Here is an 18,171-nt window from a genome sequence, read left to right as displayed (position 1 = left end):
TTCCAAGATCTCCAAATCTAAACTATTTTACCTGATTGACTGGAAAGGCTACGGTCCCCAAGAAAGATCCTGGGAACCTGCAGAATATGTCCACGCGCCTCGTCTAATCAAAAGATTTCATCGAACATTTCCTAACAAGCCCAAACCCCCGGAGAAGCCCGGTTTGGGAGGGGCCTTGAGGGGGGGTGCTGTCATGATCTCTGCTTCCAAAAGATCAGGACTTGCCCGACTCCCTTGGAAGCAGACCCATAACCCTGGTTCCGAGTGCCAGCCAGTCCCAATTGGGACCTTTTGGACCCTGTCCTGGCGCCAGTGGCACCAGGCTCATAAAGATGCCAGTCCCAGCGCTGGAAGCGCCGGGCTCATAATGCTTGGGTGGACTTACCTGCAGCAGACCATACTGCTTATTTACCTGCCAGTTGAACCACTGATCCTCTTCTGTTTGGGACTACTCTTCCTGTTGGGTGGGGCAGGAGCCATTCCCTAGGTTCAGAACACTGGAACTCTTCTGGAAAGCAGGAACTCTTTTCTTACCTAGGCGTGGCCGTGGAAGGAGACACCTAAGCACTACAGGAGGCTATTTAAACCACACCCGAGGGATGAATCTTGCTTTGCGTTATTCTGCATTCTCTGCAGCAGAACGCTCATCGTGTCTTCTGCTTCTGATACTGGGCCTAAGGGAACAAAGGCTTACCATCCTGGAATCCAGTCTTCAGCAGCACCTGTAAAGACAAAGAAAGAACAGGTTAGCACTACGGTCTTCAGTGGCAGCGCATCTCTTACCTGGTCCATCGGCTGTCACCAACGCCTCGCGCTGCATTCCGGCATCTGAAAGACAAAGGCTTACCTACTCTTCGCATGCTCCGGAGGTCTTCGCACTGCATTCCGGCATCTGAAAGACAAAAGCTTACCAGCTCTTCGCACGCTCCGGAGGCCTTCGGCGCTGCATCCCGCATCTGAAAGACAAAAGAAGGTGCGTTTAAAGACATTGGGCAACTTTATTACTCACGTGCCATTACTCCTTCCCACGCCGAATCCAGTGGGTATTCCAGCACCCTTCAGCTTCTCTAAAGCTCCGAACTTGTACCTGCAAGATAAAAGGGACAGTTAGTGCGCATCGTGAAGCAGGCTACAAGCGCTTACTTACGTGCTTCCAGGCGCTGCTATTCCTCACGCGGGTTCGATCCTCAACTCTCATCAGCCCGCCATCCGACATCGCCGGAACCCTGCAAAACAAGAGATATCATTACGAAAGACTTTTAAGACATTTGAAGTGCCCAGAACTTACCGTTCGTGCAGTTAACGACGGACAGCAGTCCTCTGAGGTCAAGAGGCCTGCACCCTTATCCAGTGAAGAAACTGGTTACGGCACCCTGCCCCGAGGCAGATGGAGAGCTCGGCGTTCACTTACCTAAGGTGAGGGTGTTAACCTTTGGGGTTCTACAGGAGAAGAGAAAGGGAAGAGGAGAGAGGCACCCAATAACCCCAGTTCATTAATCCCATATTTTCTATCTGCAGACATCTTACTCTTCGAGTCAGACATACAGTGCACAGAGGTCCAGCCCAAAGAGCCAACCGTGTGTTACACATCACCTTTGAAGATACGGCATTCACCCAGTCAAGACCGGCGCCTCTGCGGGAATCAGGTGAGCGTTACAGTTTAGTTTGGACAGGAGTTGCTGCAACCCTATCGCTGAACCATCCAGGAGCACTAGGTCATCCGCGTAAGCCAACCAATGGAGTTTTCTACCATTAATCCTAGGACAGATTAGCGATGCCGAGGCTAAAAAGTCTCCAATGTCTGATAGAAATAGGCTGAAGAATAACGGTGCACCCAAACATCCTTGTCGTACTCCCTTAAGAACCTGGATTGTCTCTGATAGTTTGCCGAGGTCGTCCAACCTCACCCTGGTGGTAGTGTTCTTATGAAGCTCTATGAGCATAGCCAGAAGAGGGGCCGGAATCCCCCAGTTGTGAAGTTTCTGCCAGAGGAGGGATCTGTCCACGAGATCAAATGCTTTGGACAGATCGACCCATACCCCATACAGCGGTGAGCCTTCTTTCTCATTTGATCTTTCGCTCAGCAGGTTCAGGATGAGTCCATTAAGACTGGTAGAAAGACCTTTCCTGAAGCCTGTTTGGTGCGGGGGAAGAATCTGTCTAGAATCCACCCATGAGGTAAGTTCTTTCAGTAATATTCTCATAAAGATTTTGCTATCTATATCCAGAAGGGCGATTGGTCGATAACATGCTGGTTTTAGCCTATCGCCCCCCTTAAAAAATTGAATGATGAGTGCAGTCTTCCATGATGGTGGAAAACATTTTTTCTTTAGAATTTCTTGATACAGGTGAAAGAGTAACTTTGCCCATAGTTTTGGCTGTTTTTTAGCACCTGGTAAGTGAGGCCATTGGGACCTGCCGCTTTAGAGGCGGAAGATGATGTAATGAGGTCCTCGATTTCTTTTTCGGTGAATGCCAGGGACCAGGAGATGTTGGGAAGAATAAAGTCTCTTGTACCGGTTGCATCGAAGTTTTTGGAAAGGTTGTCTACCCACTTACGCTCCGAGACTAGGTTGCATTGAGGAGAAAAAGCATTCTTTCCCCGTCTTCTTGGAGTTTTTGGTGTTTGTGGTTCTTTGTCCAGCTCCGGTAGACTTGTCTGGCATTTTTAATTTTTTGCGTACTGCCAAGGGGGTCTTTTGCTGCATTCTGTTTTATATGGCGTAGTGTTTGTCGCAGAATTCTTTTCTTATTGTATGTTTCCTCATCAAAATGATGGAGGTGCATCTGTTTCTCTCCGCTCTTTACTTCACTTGGTTTGCAAATAGACCACACAAACTTTCCAAATTTTTCTGGATGGGTTTCCTCGGCCCATACTGACGGGGGGACTTCCTCCAAAATGTTGTTCAGCTTTTTCCCCCCATGTTTGTATTTGACCACTTTCAGTTTACCCTTTAAACCCTCCAGTTCTTGTATGATGTATGGGTTTGGAGGATCTCTGGATTTCAGGGAAGAAAAGTTCCAACCTGGCGTGATCACTTCCCCCTTCCCAGTCTAGAGTAAGACTAGGGCAAAACAGGGTGAGGGATGATGAGACGAAAAAGTAGTCCAGAGTTGATTGCTGCACCCCTTGGCGCCAGGTTGGCCCAGCAATCCCCCCGCACCTGTTTTTTCCATTTATCATATCTAGATCCCACGACTGAAGAAAGTCCCACCATTCTTTGCTTTTTCGTATGGTGCTATGTTTGGTTTGGCCGTTTCTGCCGTGTTCTGGGTGAATATGGTCTGTATTCAAGTCCCCTGCAACAATGATCTGTGCTCCCTCGTTGTTGATCTTTGCTGTTGAAAATAGGGTATGAAGTATTTCTATGAAGTCTTGAAGTTTTGAACTGGCTGGATTCCAATAGATGTTGACCACAATTAGAGTAAGTCGAGAGGAGTTCTGTGCCATCTCTACTTTACAGGCTTCAATGCCCATCGTGATGTTACATAATGGAACTATTTCTTTGATGCTGGAGTTTTTAATTACTGTTAACAAGCCTCCCGCTGGTCTCCCTTTTAATTTTTGTGAGGCCTTGAGATTTAATACTGTAAATCCCTCTATCTCGATGGGGTTAGCCAACCAAGTCTCCTGAAGCAACAAAATATCATTATGTTCAAAAAGATCGTTTTTGAGTTTCTTTTTCCTCAGGAAGCCCGGGCCTCTCGTGTTCCAGGAGACTAGTCTAAGGCTTCTTTGTCTAAAGACTGGTCTGTTCCTCGCCAAGTTTCAAAAAGATTTGAGTAATGGTTGCTGGAAGTTTTGTTATCAAATTTTCATTTAGTTTAAACCCAGAAGAAACTTTGCTTTGGAGCTCTCTGGACGTTCCGGCGGTGGCCATACTGGTTGGTATGTCCTCCCCCCATGAGTGTTTTGAGCCCGGTCGATTTCCGCACCTGCCTTCCTCCTCTGATTCATATACCCAGAGGCCTTCTTTAGCCAGGTCATCTTTGTTGCAAATGAGTGCCTGCTGTGCCTTTATTGAGGTAAGGGCTATCTCCACGAAGAACTAGTCTTCGCTTATCGGAAAAGAGAGGTACTAGATATCTTCTGAGGCGAAGAGAAACAGGTTGTAATTCCTTTTAATTTCCGACAATAAAGCAGATTTACAGAGCGATTTTATTTTATTCTGTTTCTCTAATCTAAGCCATACTTTTAGAATTGTAAAGTTTGGCGTCGCAGTTTCTTCTTTGTTTGTGGCGGAATAATACTGATTTCTTTCAAGTTTCTCACTACCTCCATACTGAGGACGTATGTCAAGGTTTTTGAATTTCCCTGACCCATTCCAACAGTCTTCTTCTACTGGTGTGGAACTTGATGGCGTCTCAGCTTGAGGGTCTGATGGGGGAGGTTCATTGGATGGGGGTAGTGCAGAAACTGGTTTCCCAAATGGTTTTAAAAAAATTGGTGCCAGTTTTGTGGCAACTTGCTTTTTCTCCGGATTAGCCTCAATTGTTTTCCCCTTGTGCGATTTTTGTTTTAGAAATATTGGGGCAATCTTGATGTTTGTGTGGGCCAGTTTTTGGATTACGTTACTGGAAGTAGCAGGTAACAGGATTATGGGTTCGGTTTGCATGCCAAAGTTTGAGGTTTGAACTCTGGTGTCACTGAGACCCTCCTTGTGTGATTTGGGTGCCTTCTTTTTCCCGTTTTTCCCAGGTACCCGCTTGCTGGCCTGGGGATCGGTCGAGTTTGAAGTCTGCGAGGAATTGGTGACTGGGGATATAGTTACAGAAGAGTCAGCCATCTTATCACTTACAGGAGGTGTCAGGTTTTTCAAAAAAATATTTTTCCTGTTTTTTTGGGACCTGGTTTTTCTGGTTTTTTGATGTCTTCATAGTTTTGTCCAGTTGTGTGTAAAGGATGGTCTTTTTTGTTCTGCCCTCTTTACTCCTTTTTTGCCACTTTTTGCTCTTGGGTTTCTGGAGTGCTTCTGAATTCTGACTCGAACTACCAGTCGGATGCTCTTGTGAATTTCCTCCATGAATTTTTTGGTTATTGTCTTCAGTTTCTTCAATTACGTCAATGTCAACATTTGCCAATCTTCGAAATTCTTCCAGGATTGAATCCGAGAGCGGGGTGTCATCAAAACAGTCTTTGGCACCCTCTCCTTCCAGAGTGTCAGTCTGGCTTTGAGGATTTTGATTTCCAGAGGGAGCTTCTTTAGAAGCTCGTGAGTTGTGGCATTGCCTTTTGCCCCCTCTTTCAGAAGATTGTAAATTTGGGCAATGTTCAAGCCTTGTTTAACTCCCTCTATTTGTGTTTCTTTTAAAGTTGGGATCAGAATAGTGTTCATGATGTTATTTGTGGCAACCAATGTAGATTTATTCTTAGAAATCTTGTGTGATATTTCCAAAAGCAGGCCTGCTTGACTTTGAACTTCCGTTTTTAGAAGCTCAAATACAGAGACCAGCGAGTTTAGAACAAAGCTCAGGGCTGCCAATGTGCTTTCGTTAGCTGAGGATGATCCGTCATGAAAGGAGGCTATTTGCCCTTCTTGTTGATCTTGGGGAATAGGCGAGCTAGCCCTATTTTCTTGAATAGTGTCTGTGGTCATTGGGATAACTTGGGAACTCTCTATGGTGGGAGTATTTCCCAGATTCGTGTGATTATGGTCAGGTAGCTGCGAGGTGGTATCCATAATATCGACCATGTCATTAACACTCTTATTTCTTTTTCTGAGGAAGTGATCATTGATTCTGCTCTGAATTTTCTTTGTCGTCAGGGTGTACTCTAACCCTCGTTTCCAGCCCTTCTGAATATGGAGATCAGCGGTTTTCTGGCTGTTTGTGTGGCTGGGTGTTTGGCTGGCAGTTGGATCCAGCTGTGCTGGGGCCGGGTCAGATACATTAAGGATCTCCTGCCCAGCCTCGCTCCCTGTCTCCAGGTATGAGCCATCCTGGATAGCCATCTCTTCCTCGGAAGGAGAACTCCGTAATCTCATTATAAGCATAGGTTGTAAAATGTTGTTAGGATGGTGAATAAATATACCTTGGATTTATTTACCTTTGTGCTGCGTCCCCAGTGCGCCAAACAGTCGCTCAACAGTCACTGGGCTTTACTCCTGTCGGGCTTAATGCCGCAAGGGTGGTTGGGTCTGCTCTTTGTAGACCAGGAAGTCACGTGATTGGTCACGTGGGCGCAAGTGAGCTCCGCCTCCTCCAGGAAGCGGCCGGTGCACAGCAAGAGCCCCCTACGGCTCGCAATGCTGTGGTAACAGAAATGATGATGGCAGCAGCAGCAAACGAACGTTCAAATGCCACAAAAATGCAGTTCCCACAGGACAGAAGCACTCGCCGCTCGGGCGGTTGGGTCTGCTCTTTGTAGACCAGGAAGTCACGTGATTGGTCACGTGGGCGCAAGTGAGCTGCGCCTCCTCCAGGAAGCGGCCGGTGCACAGCAAGAGCCCCCTACGGCTCGCAATGCTGTGGTAACAGAAATGATGATGGCAGCAGCAGCAAACAAACGTTCAAATGCCATAAAAATGCAGTTCCCACAGGACAGAGGTACTCTACAGAGGTAGTCTAGAGGAGGTATGCAGAGGATATTCATTATATGTCTAGCTACAAATCAAATCTTTTCATGAAAGGTAGCTGCGTTCTTGTGGCAGAAGTGGCACATTGTCATTCGAGTTGTGTATGAAAGCAGATGATGCCACTTCCTGTGATGTCACGTGGGGGTGGGGTCAAATGACATTACTTCCTATGATGCCACTTGGGGTGGGGTCAAATGGCATCACTTTCTGTGATGTCATTGAGGAGGTCAAGGGTCGTGTGATGTCACTTCCGCTACCCTGGCATTTTGGTGAAATGACGTCCCTGTCGAAACACCACAACCCTCAGCTCAGCGCAGACAGGCCAAATATAGACTTGGTCCCTCTCAAAGTGAAAGCAGCTCCAAAGAGCACTCTCGGTAGATAGCCAATCGCAGCCCTCACTCAAATACTGGTCACAGATGAAAACCCTCTGCAAAAGTTCCACTCAGTAGGGTGAGCGAACACAGTGCAAATGTCCCACTTGCTCAGTGCAGAGTGTAGGAGCAGAAGGCTTTCGTGTGGACATGGCTGGAATCTGGAGAGCAGTTGAAGGAGCAGAGGAAGGATAGACAGGAGTGGCGAGCAGTAGGAGGAGGTGAGAGCTAAGAGGATCGAGAAGGAGTTGAATCGAGGCAGCCTGAGTTAAGAAGTTGAAGGAGGTAGAAACAGCATTATGTGAGAGTGTACAGAAGGAGGAAGCTGGAGTTAATAAAGTGAAGGAGGTGTTTAATGATTGAGGTTGTATGGAAAAAGGTGGTGGGAGTTAAGAAGGTGAAAGGGGAGGTGGTAAGGTCAACAGCCTAAAGTGGACAGAAGGATGCGGCAGAAGTAAAGAAAGAGAAAGAGAAGGTGGTAACATCCGAGAGGAGAGTTAGCAGAAGGAAGTGGTGGGAAGGAAGGGCTGAAGGAGGAGGTGGCGGCATCAGGAAAGAAGACATAATAGGATGAGGTGGTGAGAGTTGAGTGGCTGATGAGCTTCTAACATTAAAAGGATAACAGCGACAGGAAGAAGGGAATAACATCAGGACCTAGATGTAGAGAGAAAGTGGTAGGAGACCAGGCCAGGAGTAGGTGTGAACACCGAAGGCCTGAAGTGACGCTGAAGAGGGAACGTCTGGGAAAGGGAGCAGTATGGAGGAAGTGGCATGAGGAATACCACAGAGTGGAGCTAATGCTGACAGTGGTAGGGTAGGGCAAACAGAGGAGAACACAATGATAGGGGGCGCTATAGTTCAAACAACCAAGGACCGTTTGGTAGCACACTATGCGAGGAAAAGTTTGCAGGCAAGAAACCAATGGAGAAAATGAGACAGGGAAGGTGGTCACAGGAAGAGAATGAAGACTACGTTTACTGTTTCGGGATGCATTGCACTAGTTGGCAAGAAGAGTTGGAAGCAGCTTGGAGGTGAAAGGAAATATTAAGGGACAGAAGGAATTAGTCAGATATAACTGGAAGATTCTGGTCGGCCATGTCAGCCCAGGACTGGGCCAGATAGCGGGAGGAGGAATGAGATGGGAATGGGGAGGTTACAGTCAGATGAGAGAGGGTTGCAATCAATGGAGCACTTAGGCTGACCCAGGATCCCCTCTCCCGATCTCACTGCCGGCTGCGACCACTGACCCATCTAGTCAAGGAATAAGGTGCCAGAATTATGTGCAGGGTTGAAGTCCTTGGAAAGCTTAGATGACAGAGAACAGTTTGTGTTACCCTTAAGGCTACAACGTGAGGGGCAGGGAGATGAGTCAACCTCCTGTAAACTACATGGACTAGGGCATATATTCCAGGACCTGAGGTCGAACTAACCGCATCCGGAAGGAAGAGAACATTTGGGAAAATACCTGGCTGCTGATTATTTCTTGTGGGAAGACCACAGTTTTGCATTCAAGTTGCCCCCTACTTGAACAGAATCCTCAAGCAAAATAGGAAACTGATGGTACTTGCTCTTGGCATCCTTCTTGATCCCAGGTGTCCTACGTGACACAGCCGTCATGGGTACGTCTACATTGGGAGATACATGGAGATAGGAGACCATTCATAAAAACAGACATTCTTGCATAGGTGGACGTGCAACCAAACAGGCTAGGTAAGGAGAGAAGAGGCAGATTTCTATCGTACTGGATGCAGTGACAGACGGGCAATACCTCATAAGTGTTGTCCATACAGCGGTGGACTGGGAACCAAAAAAGGCCCTGGAAAGAATTTTAAAATGGCCCCATATTACACATTTTCAGCATTGCCAACCCTTTTCCCATGGGAACATTTGGAAATACCACTATATTTTCTCACCATAAAATGCTAAGTATTACTATACGTTGTTTCTTTTTTAGGTAGCAATTTTATTGTGATCATGCAGAATTAATATGTTCAACCACAAATACAATATGTGACTATGATACTAAAATATAATACCATCTTGAACAATAAAGAAGCTCAAGTTATAAAAATAAAGGAATTTACATAACATTTAAAACTTTAAAATCTAGATCCTCGAGTTACATTATATAGATATTATGAATATTAAGCATCTCTATTAGATATAATAACCATATCAATAACATACAATAAAAAGCACAGTAAATATACATATGAAATGTTAATATTATCATCATGTAAAACTCAAACATATATCACATACCACATGAACAAAGACAGAGCAGGGAGGGGAAAACAAATGCAAAATGGTGACACAAATAAATATAATATATGTCAAAAGAAAATCATCGGGGAAATGTACGGAAAATATAATTCGTTTGTAGAACTAGAACCAACCAGATAAATAATAAACATATTTTAATGATCATATTTCATCATTAGAGCAGGTGATGTAGCAAAGCATCTTTCCCATCTAAATATATATTAAAAAGACCATTCTAGCACATTTTAATTTTGATATAATTACATTTTTTCCAGTTAGCGATAATTGTTTGAATAGAAATTAACATTATAAGATCAAAGAGGGAACACACAGCCTTTTCAGTGGAGAGTACCAAATTAAGACTTTCCAGTAATATGTTTTGAAATGAGAGGGGAAGTTTTATCTTGAAAATATATTGCAATAGATTCCATACTTGTGTGAGGAATTCGACCATCCGCGCAGTTTGGTGTGCGCTCGCATGTTTTTTAAAGTTTTTTAAAAAAGAAATGGAATGGTGGTAGATGAACCTCCGGAAAACATGTGGGGCTAATCCGCACACATTTTCCTATGTCACCGCACGACATACGCAAAGACCTGTGTACTTTGGGTGGACACAGCCTACAGGTGCTGTCTCCCTGTCATATTTAGTTGGGGTATGACAGCTAAGAGTACATCAAGGCAGCTCAGAAGGGGGAGGGCAAAACCTTCCCTCTGCCATGGCCACCCTAATTAACTAAGAAAGGCTCCATGGATCTGCCCTTTCCCTTTCTTTAGGCTCTGCTGCTGGTGGCAGCTTTGAATACTAATCAAAGTTTAATTCAAATAGGTCCACACAGGGCCTTTCTGTATAGGCTAAACAAAGGAGACAGGAATCCCCAACACCCCTATCATATGCACTGTGTCAACTTGAAGCCAGCTCCCGCCATAAAGTATCAATGACAGTGAGCTGCCATGTCTGGGACTATGGGCCTCATTACAACTAATGCGGAATGCATTTAACGGCGCTGGTAATGGTGGCGGTGCCGTTAAACGCATTCTGCAATATTACCAGGTTCCCTCGCGGGACCCGCTCTGGACATCTGGTTTTACCAGGGAGCTAACAACGGGCCGGTCATAATCGGCCCATTGTTAGCTCCCGCACCCATTCCCATTGAGCCCTATGGGGGCTCAAATGGGAATGGGGAAGGTCCGGGCCCGGGTTCCCTGAAGGAGGAATTACCGGGCCCTCCAAACTCAGAATGGCCCGGTAATTCCCCATTCAGGGAACCCGGACCTGGACACGGTTTTGGAGGCAGCCATGCCCTTATTAAGGGCATGGCTGCCTCCAAATATCGTAATGAGGCCCTATGTGTTTACAGTAGGCAACCCCCACAGAGGGACCCCATTCAGAAGGTACGAGAATGTGGTTTGCAGGAGACAGAAAGTCTGTTCTCGCTGCAGCTTCAACGGAGACCTGCTGCTTTAATCAGGAACCACAGAGAGCTCAATTAACTAGAGACCCTTTGATCCACAGCAGACAGGAAGATGGGTGGGACGTATATTAAGTGTTTTCACCCCTTTACCTTTTCTGTTGCAAAGCACTCTGGTTATGACCTCATGCATACAGGAGATTGTTGGTGGGGATCCAGGATTGGTTCATTAATGTAGGCTTAGCCTACACGAATCACTGTGGCCAATTTAGCTTCAAAGGAGGGCTGAGCCTCTCCTTTGGGCAGATCATCTGAAGACTTTGCAAGGTGTAGCAAGAAGAACTCAGCATTGGACCCTAGCTGAAGGTACAGTCTGCCTTACATCTTCCACCAGTGAAGGAAGGCCAGGACATCAAAGAGGGAAGCAAGATCACTCCCCTAAACATCAACCAGGGAGCAGAGGGAGATACTGCATCCAGAGGACCATTCAGCAGCTCCAGCACCAGTACCCAGATAGCATACAGCGTGCCCTGCTAGGCCACAGAGTCTCTGAACCAAACTAAGGACAAGGCAGCTGCCTGCAACACTCACCTCAGCTTTGGGCCATCCACCTTAAATGATGACACAAGCCCAGTGAAGAAGCTAGGAAGAGTGTAATGACAAGCATCTACCAAAGTCCATCTTAAAGGACATTTTCGAGCCAGTCAAGCCTCTCGAGCTGCAACCGACTGCACCGCTGACTGTTATTATTCTGCAGGTGCTCACGCTGTCCGAGATGCCTCAACCAATGCTTCAGACCCACAGACCAGCACTGAGACAACAATTCCTGACTATGAGCCACTGTGTAGGCCAGCCTGCAGCTGTCCGTCCAGCCTCGCTTGCCGAATAGGTACAGTGTGGTTCTTTCCCCCTGGTCCTTCTCCGACGGCCCCTAGTAACAATTTACAACCCAATGCTCCCATTGTGTTGAAACTAAGTATCCTTGAACTATTGTGATTATTTACTTCACCGACTACCCTCTGTCAGTATTGCCTTTCCTTCTTGAAACTGTCTTTTCTTTGCATTCCTTAACAGGGCGGGTTGTATTTTGCAGTGTGCTAGTGTATAAGAGGTACTAAACCTCTCCCTCTCAAAATGAATGCAGATAACATAGTGGGCTGGCTGATCAATGGTTCCAGTATGCAAAAATCAGAAGTATAGTGCTTTTTGAAGAAAAAGAGTGAATATGGGGTAACATATTTTTGGGGTCAGAATGACTCACGAAATGAAGGGTCCCTCGGGTATTAGACGCACATCATGAATATATAAAAATATAATCTGAAAACTGGATAGAAAATTAGTTATGCTAAAAAGTAAATAACAACGCACTGTTGGTAGCTGAATATCGAGGCTGAGATAAATTCTAAAATGAATGCCAAAATACAAAATGGCTTCGGGAGCAGGTGTCAAAAGGCCTGTATCATGCTGATGGTGAATAATTATTTGGCAGCAGTTCACTCTGAGATAAGTACGTCTGGAAGGGTATATTTAGAAATATTGGCAAGAAAAGCAGACATGGTTGATAGCATATCAGATAAAGGCATGGGAAGGCTACCAATTAGACAGAACAGTTTGCTTACATAGCAACAAATAAGATGAGCTCAAAGTTTTTCACAGTACTAGCTGCCAAGTAAATTTGGCGTGTCCTCAAGGAGTACATAAGAGCTGGTTCTCGGCAGGCGTTAACGGATGTATAATTATGTTTAGCTGAGTTTGAAGCAAGCTTATCATTTTATGTGTCAGTCAACCGGTGCATGTCAAAATGGGCTAATGTGGGCTTTGTGAGTGACCTATAACCCAACCAATCAAAGACAAGAAGGGTTTATATTCTAGTTAAAAGAACTTATTAGAAATGTATCCTGAATTTGCACGAAAACATTGTGTCATTGAAATAAGCCTATAAAAGCAAGCTGATTTTAGCAGATCTGGGTGCCTTCCAGAATGTCTTTTGAACCCGTATTAAAAAGATGGCTGTCAAATCGCATCCGGGCGTCCGTCCTCCTTTGTCCAGTCTCCAGTGTCAGAGTCCACAGATGCCAAGGCGGCTGATGAAATAGAGGGTCCCTGTGGAGATAAGCCTGACGCTCAGTCCACGTTACCAAAATTGGACAAGGAGGTTTATAATTTGCTTGTGTTTCCAATATGTTTGGATCCCTTCTGGTGTACTAGAGGTGTGGGGCTGATTGATGGTTTAGAACCCGATATTCATCCCTGGACCACTGGTGCCCGGAAGTTGATTTGTCACAACTTGGCTCAAAATTATGTTGATAACTTACATTAAAAAATAGGTTTAAAGGTACCCACAGTTTTTGAAAAGGAGCAACATCATTCTTGTTGAACAGTCTGCATTTAAAAAGTTTGGATAGGGCCATGAAGACCCTATGTAAAAAGAAAAAAAAGCATTGAGTTAAAGTAGCTGAAATAATGGTGTGCGTTATTCTACTCATATACGAGACCATATGTTACCATCTCACGTTATTTCTTAATGAGATTCCCAATTCATCTCAGAGGACTACTTATTGTCCCAGGACCTATCTGTATTTAGAATTGAATCCAACTTTGAGGCCTTGATGAAAAACAATTTCATACAATTCATTCTAAGAGGATCTGGTGATAGAGCTTGACTAACAAATAAACATATTTTTTGATTCATTGAATCTATACTTGTAGCATATTACAGCAGACAGGATGGAGAGAGAGAACATGTAATTCCGAATTCATCAAACAATTTTGGGCTACCTTTAGAAAAAAACTGATTTACAGATGTAATGCCTGTAAGCAAACAAGGTTTCCAAAATAAGGATTTCCAATTAATATTAAATGATTTATTAAACTAAATGTATTGCTAGACAAATTCAGCAGATTTTTGAATATGTGTAAAAACAAATGTTGTAAGGGATACAGCAGGCATTTTACTACAGACTGGTTCCAATTTACAGGCCGATTCATGGAATTAATGTGCGCCGAAAATTCCGGCGCAGAGGTGCCAAAACGTGCGAATCGCAGTGCAAGTGTGAAAATGTCAGGGAAACCAGCGCACATCGATTCATGGAAGTACGAGCGCGAGAAAAATATTGGATGTGCGCTGAAAAAGTGCACGGCGCACGCCAGCGCACAGGTCATCCAACGGCATCCAAAGTGCACGGCTGGCCAGAGCGAAATCGCACATAGCGCGGCGCACATAACGAAAGTAGGCAGAACATGGGGCGTAACAATCGGAATGGGGAACAACACATGAAAATATGGGCGTCACGGGGGAAGTACAGGAGGCAAGTGCGCAGAACGCCCACACACTTGCCTACAACTCGTATTCATGGAATCGAATAGGGCAAACCAGTGCACGGTCAAAGACGTGCACAGGGCCAAACAAGTCCGCCACAAGAAAGCAGGCGGTAGCATCCCTGCGCCTGAAATAAATGTGCGCCAAAATGTCCGCTTACAAAAAGCACCTATATACAGCTATGATGAATGATCCATACAGAGGCCCTCTAGGACAAATGAGGGGTAAAGGGGTACCGACAAACACAGACACCCGCTGTGTGAAAAATAGCATGTGCGTGTATTTCAGGGTGCACGGGAAGTTCCACACGCGATTGGTCTGGGTACATGTATTTCGGGGTGCGCGGGAAGTTCCACACGCAATTGTCTGTGGTACGTGTATTTCGGGGTGCGCGTGAAGTTTCACACGCGATTTCAGCAGGGTACGTGTATTCCAAGGTGCGCGGGAAGTTTCACACGCAAATCCAGCAGCCTACGTGTATTTCGGGGGTGCCGGGGAGCCCTACACGTGAATTGCCCGTGTGGATCCTCCCAGCTGTTCCCTTTACACCCTCCACGGCCCCTGCAGGCGGCCCACACCACAGGGGACTACCCTGCACCTCTGCACATGTCCCGCAGGCAGCCATCCACCTTGGCCATGCCCCCCAGCCAAACCACATGTCACCTTGCACTACTGCCCACCAATGCATGTCTCCCAGCACCCCCACCCCCAGCATCTAGGGGCACCCTCCACCAGGCCCCCACTAATGTCTCCCAGCACCCCCCACCCCCCAGCAGTCAGGGGCACCCTCCACCAGGCCCCACTCATGTCCAACTCATGTCCCCCTGAACCCCCACACCCCAGCAGTCAGGGGCACCGTCCACCAGGCCCCCACTCATGTCTCCCAGCACCCCCACCCACCAGCAGTGCAGGGCACCCTCCCCCATGACCCCACACATGTCTCCCAGCAGCCCCACCCACCAGCATCCAGGGGCACCCTCCACCAGGCCCCCACTCATGTCTCCCAGCACCCCCACCCCCGAGCAGTCAGGGGTACCCTCCACCAGGCCCCCACTCATGTCTCCCTGCACCCCCACCCCCCAGCATCCAGGGGCACCCTCCACCAGGCCCCACTCATGTCCAACTCATGTCCCTCTGCACCCCCACCCCCCAGCACTGTGGGGCACCCTCCACCAGGCCCCCACTCATGTCTCCCAGCACCCCCACCCCCCAGCGCTGTGGGGCACCCTCCACCATGCCCCTACTCATGTCTCCCAGCACCACCACCCCCCAGCACTGTGGGGCACCCTCCACCAGGCCCCCACTCATGTCTCCCAGCACCACCACCCCCAGCACTGTGGGGCACCCTCCAAAAGGCCCCCATTCATGTCTCCCAGCACCACCTCCCCCTAGCACTGTGGGGTACCCTCCACCAGGCCCCCACTCATGTCTCCCAGCACCCCCACCCCCCAGCATCCAGGGGCACCCTCCACCAGGCCCCACTCATGTCCAACTCATGTCCCCCTGCACCCCATCCCCCAGCAGTCAGGGGCACCCTCCACCAGGCCCCCACTCATGTCTCCCTGCACCCCCACCCCCAGCATCCAGGGGCACCCTCCACCAGGCCCCACGCATGTCCAACTCATGTCCCCCTGCACCCCCACCCCCAGCAGTCAGGAGCACCCTCCACCAGGCCCCCACTCATGTCTCCCATCCGGCACCCTCCACCAGGCCCTCACTCATGTCTCCCAGCACCCCCACCCCCCAGCATCCAGGGGCACCCTCCACCAGGCCCCCACTCATGTCTCCCAGCACCCCACTCCCCAGCACTGTGGGGCACCCTCCACCAGGCCCCCACTTATGTCTCCTAGCACCACCACCCCCCAGCACTGTGGGGCACCCTCCACCAGGCCCCCACTCATGTCTCCCAGCACCCCCACCCCCCAGCACTGTGGGGCACCCTCCACCAGGCCCCCACTCATGTCTCCCAGCACCCCCACCCCCCAGCACTGTGGGGCACCCTCCACCAGGCCCCCACTCATGTCTCCCAGCACCACCACCCCCCAGCACTGTGGGGCACCCACCACCAGGCTCCCACTCATGTCTCCCAGCACCCCACCCCCAGCATCCAGGGGCACCCTCCACCAGTCCCCACTCATGTCCAACTCATGTCCCCCTGCACCCCCACCCCCCAGCAGTCAGGGGCACCCTCCACCAGGCCCCCACTCATGTCTCCCTGCACCCCCACCCCTCAGCATCCAGGGGCACCCTCCACCAGGCCCCCACTCATGTCTCCCAGCACCCCCACCCCCCAGCAGTCAGGGGCACCCTCCACCAGGCCCCCACTCATGTCCCCCAGCACCCCCACCCCCCACCATCCAGGGGCACCCTCCACCAGGCCCCCACTCATGTCTCCCTGCACCCCCACCCCCCAGCATCCAGGGGCACCCTCCACAAGGCCCCACTCATGTCTCCTTGCATCCTCACCCCCCAGCAGTCAGGGGCACCCTCCACCAGGCCCCCACTCATGTCCAACTCATGTCCTCCTGCACCCCCACCCCCCAGCATCCAGGGGCACCCTCCACCAGGCCCCCACTCATATCTCCCTGCACCCCCACCCCCCAGCAGTCAGGGGCACCCTCCACCAGGCCCCCACTCATGTATCCTTGCACCCCCACCCCCTAGCATCCAGGGGCACCCTCCACCAGGCCCCCACTCATGTCCAACTCTTGTCCCCCTGCACCCCCACCCCCCAGCAGTCAGGGGCACCCTCCACCAGGCCTCACTCATGTCCAACTCATGTCCACCTGCACCCCCACCCCCCAGCACTGTGGGGCACCCTCCACCAGGCCCCCACTCATGTCTCCCAGCACCCCCACCCCCCAGAACTGTGGGGCACCCTCCACCAGGCCCCCACTCATGTCTCCCAGCACCCCCATCCCTCAGCACTGTGGGGCACCATCCACCAGGCCCCCACTCATGTCTCCCAGCATCCCCACCCCCCAGCACTGTGGGGCACCCTCCACCAGGCCCCCACTCATGTCTCCCAGCACCACCACCCCCCAGCACTGTGGGGCACCCTCCACCAGGCCCCCACTCATGTCTCCCAGCACCCCCACCCCCCAGCATCCAGGGGCACCCTCCACCAGACCCCACTCATGTCCAACTCATGTCCCCCTGCACCCCCATCCCCCAGCAGTCAGGGGCACCCTCCACCAGGCCCCCTCTCATGTCTCCCTGCACCCCCATCCCCCAGCATCCAGGGGCACCCTCCACCAGGCCCCCACTGATGTCTCCGAGCACCCCCACCCCCCAGCAGTCAGGAGCACCCTCCACCAGGCCCCCACTCATGTATCCCAGCACCCCCACCCCCCAGCATCCAGGGGCACCCTCCACCAGGCCCCCACTCATGTCCCCCTGCACCTCCACCCCCCAGCATCCAGGGGCACCCTCCACCAGGCCCCACTCATGTCCAACTCATGTCCCCCTGCACCCCCACCCCCCAGCAGTCAGGGGCACCCTCCACCAGGCCCCCACTCATGTCCAACTCATGTCCCCCTGCACCCCCAACCCCCAACATCCAGGGGCACCCTCCACCAGGCCCCCACTCATGTCTCCCAGCACCCCCACCCCCCAGCAGTCAGGGGCACCCTCCACCAGGCCCCCACGCATGTCTCCCTGCACCCCCACCCCCCAGCATCCAGGGGCACCCTCCACCAGGCCCCCACTCATGTCCAACTCATGTCCCCCTGCACCCCCACCCCCCAGCAGTCAGGGGCACCCTCCACCAGACCCCACTCATGTCCAACTCATGTCCCCCTGCACCCCCAGCCCCCAGCACTGTGGGGCACCCTCCACCAGGCCCCCACTCATGTCTCCCAGTACCCCCACCCCCCAGCACTGTGGGGCACCCTCCGCCAGGCCCCCACTCATGTCTCCCAGCACCCCCACCTCCCAGCACTGTGGGGCACCCTCCACCAGGCCCTCACTCATGTCTCCCAGCACCCCAACCCCCCAGCACTGTGGGGCACCCTCCACCAGGCCCCCACTCATGCCTCCCAGCACCACCACCCCCCAGCACTGTGGGGCACCCTCCACCAGGCCCCCACTCATGTCTCCCAGCACCACCACACCCCAGCACTGTGGGGCACCCTCCACCAGGCCCCCACTCATGTCTCCCAGCACCACCACCCCCCAGCACTGTGGGGCACCTTCCACCAGGCCCCCACTCATGTCTCCCAGCACCCCCACCC

This window comes from Ambystoma mexicanum, chromosome 8 (genome assembly GCF_040938575.1).
Source record: "Ambystoma mexicanum isolate Mex_15411 chromosome 8, UKY_AmexF1_1, whole genome shotgun sequence".
Lineage (NCBI taxonomy): Eukaryota > Metazoa > Chordata > Amphibia > Caudata > Ambystomatidae > Ambystoma > Ambystoma mexicanum.
This window is presented reverse-complemented; position numbering follows the sequence as displayed.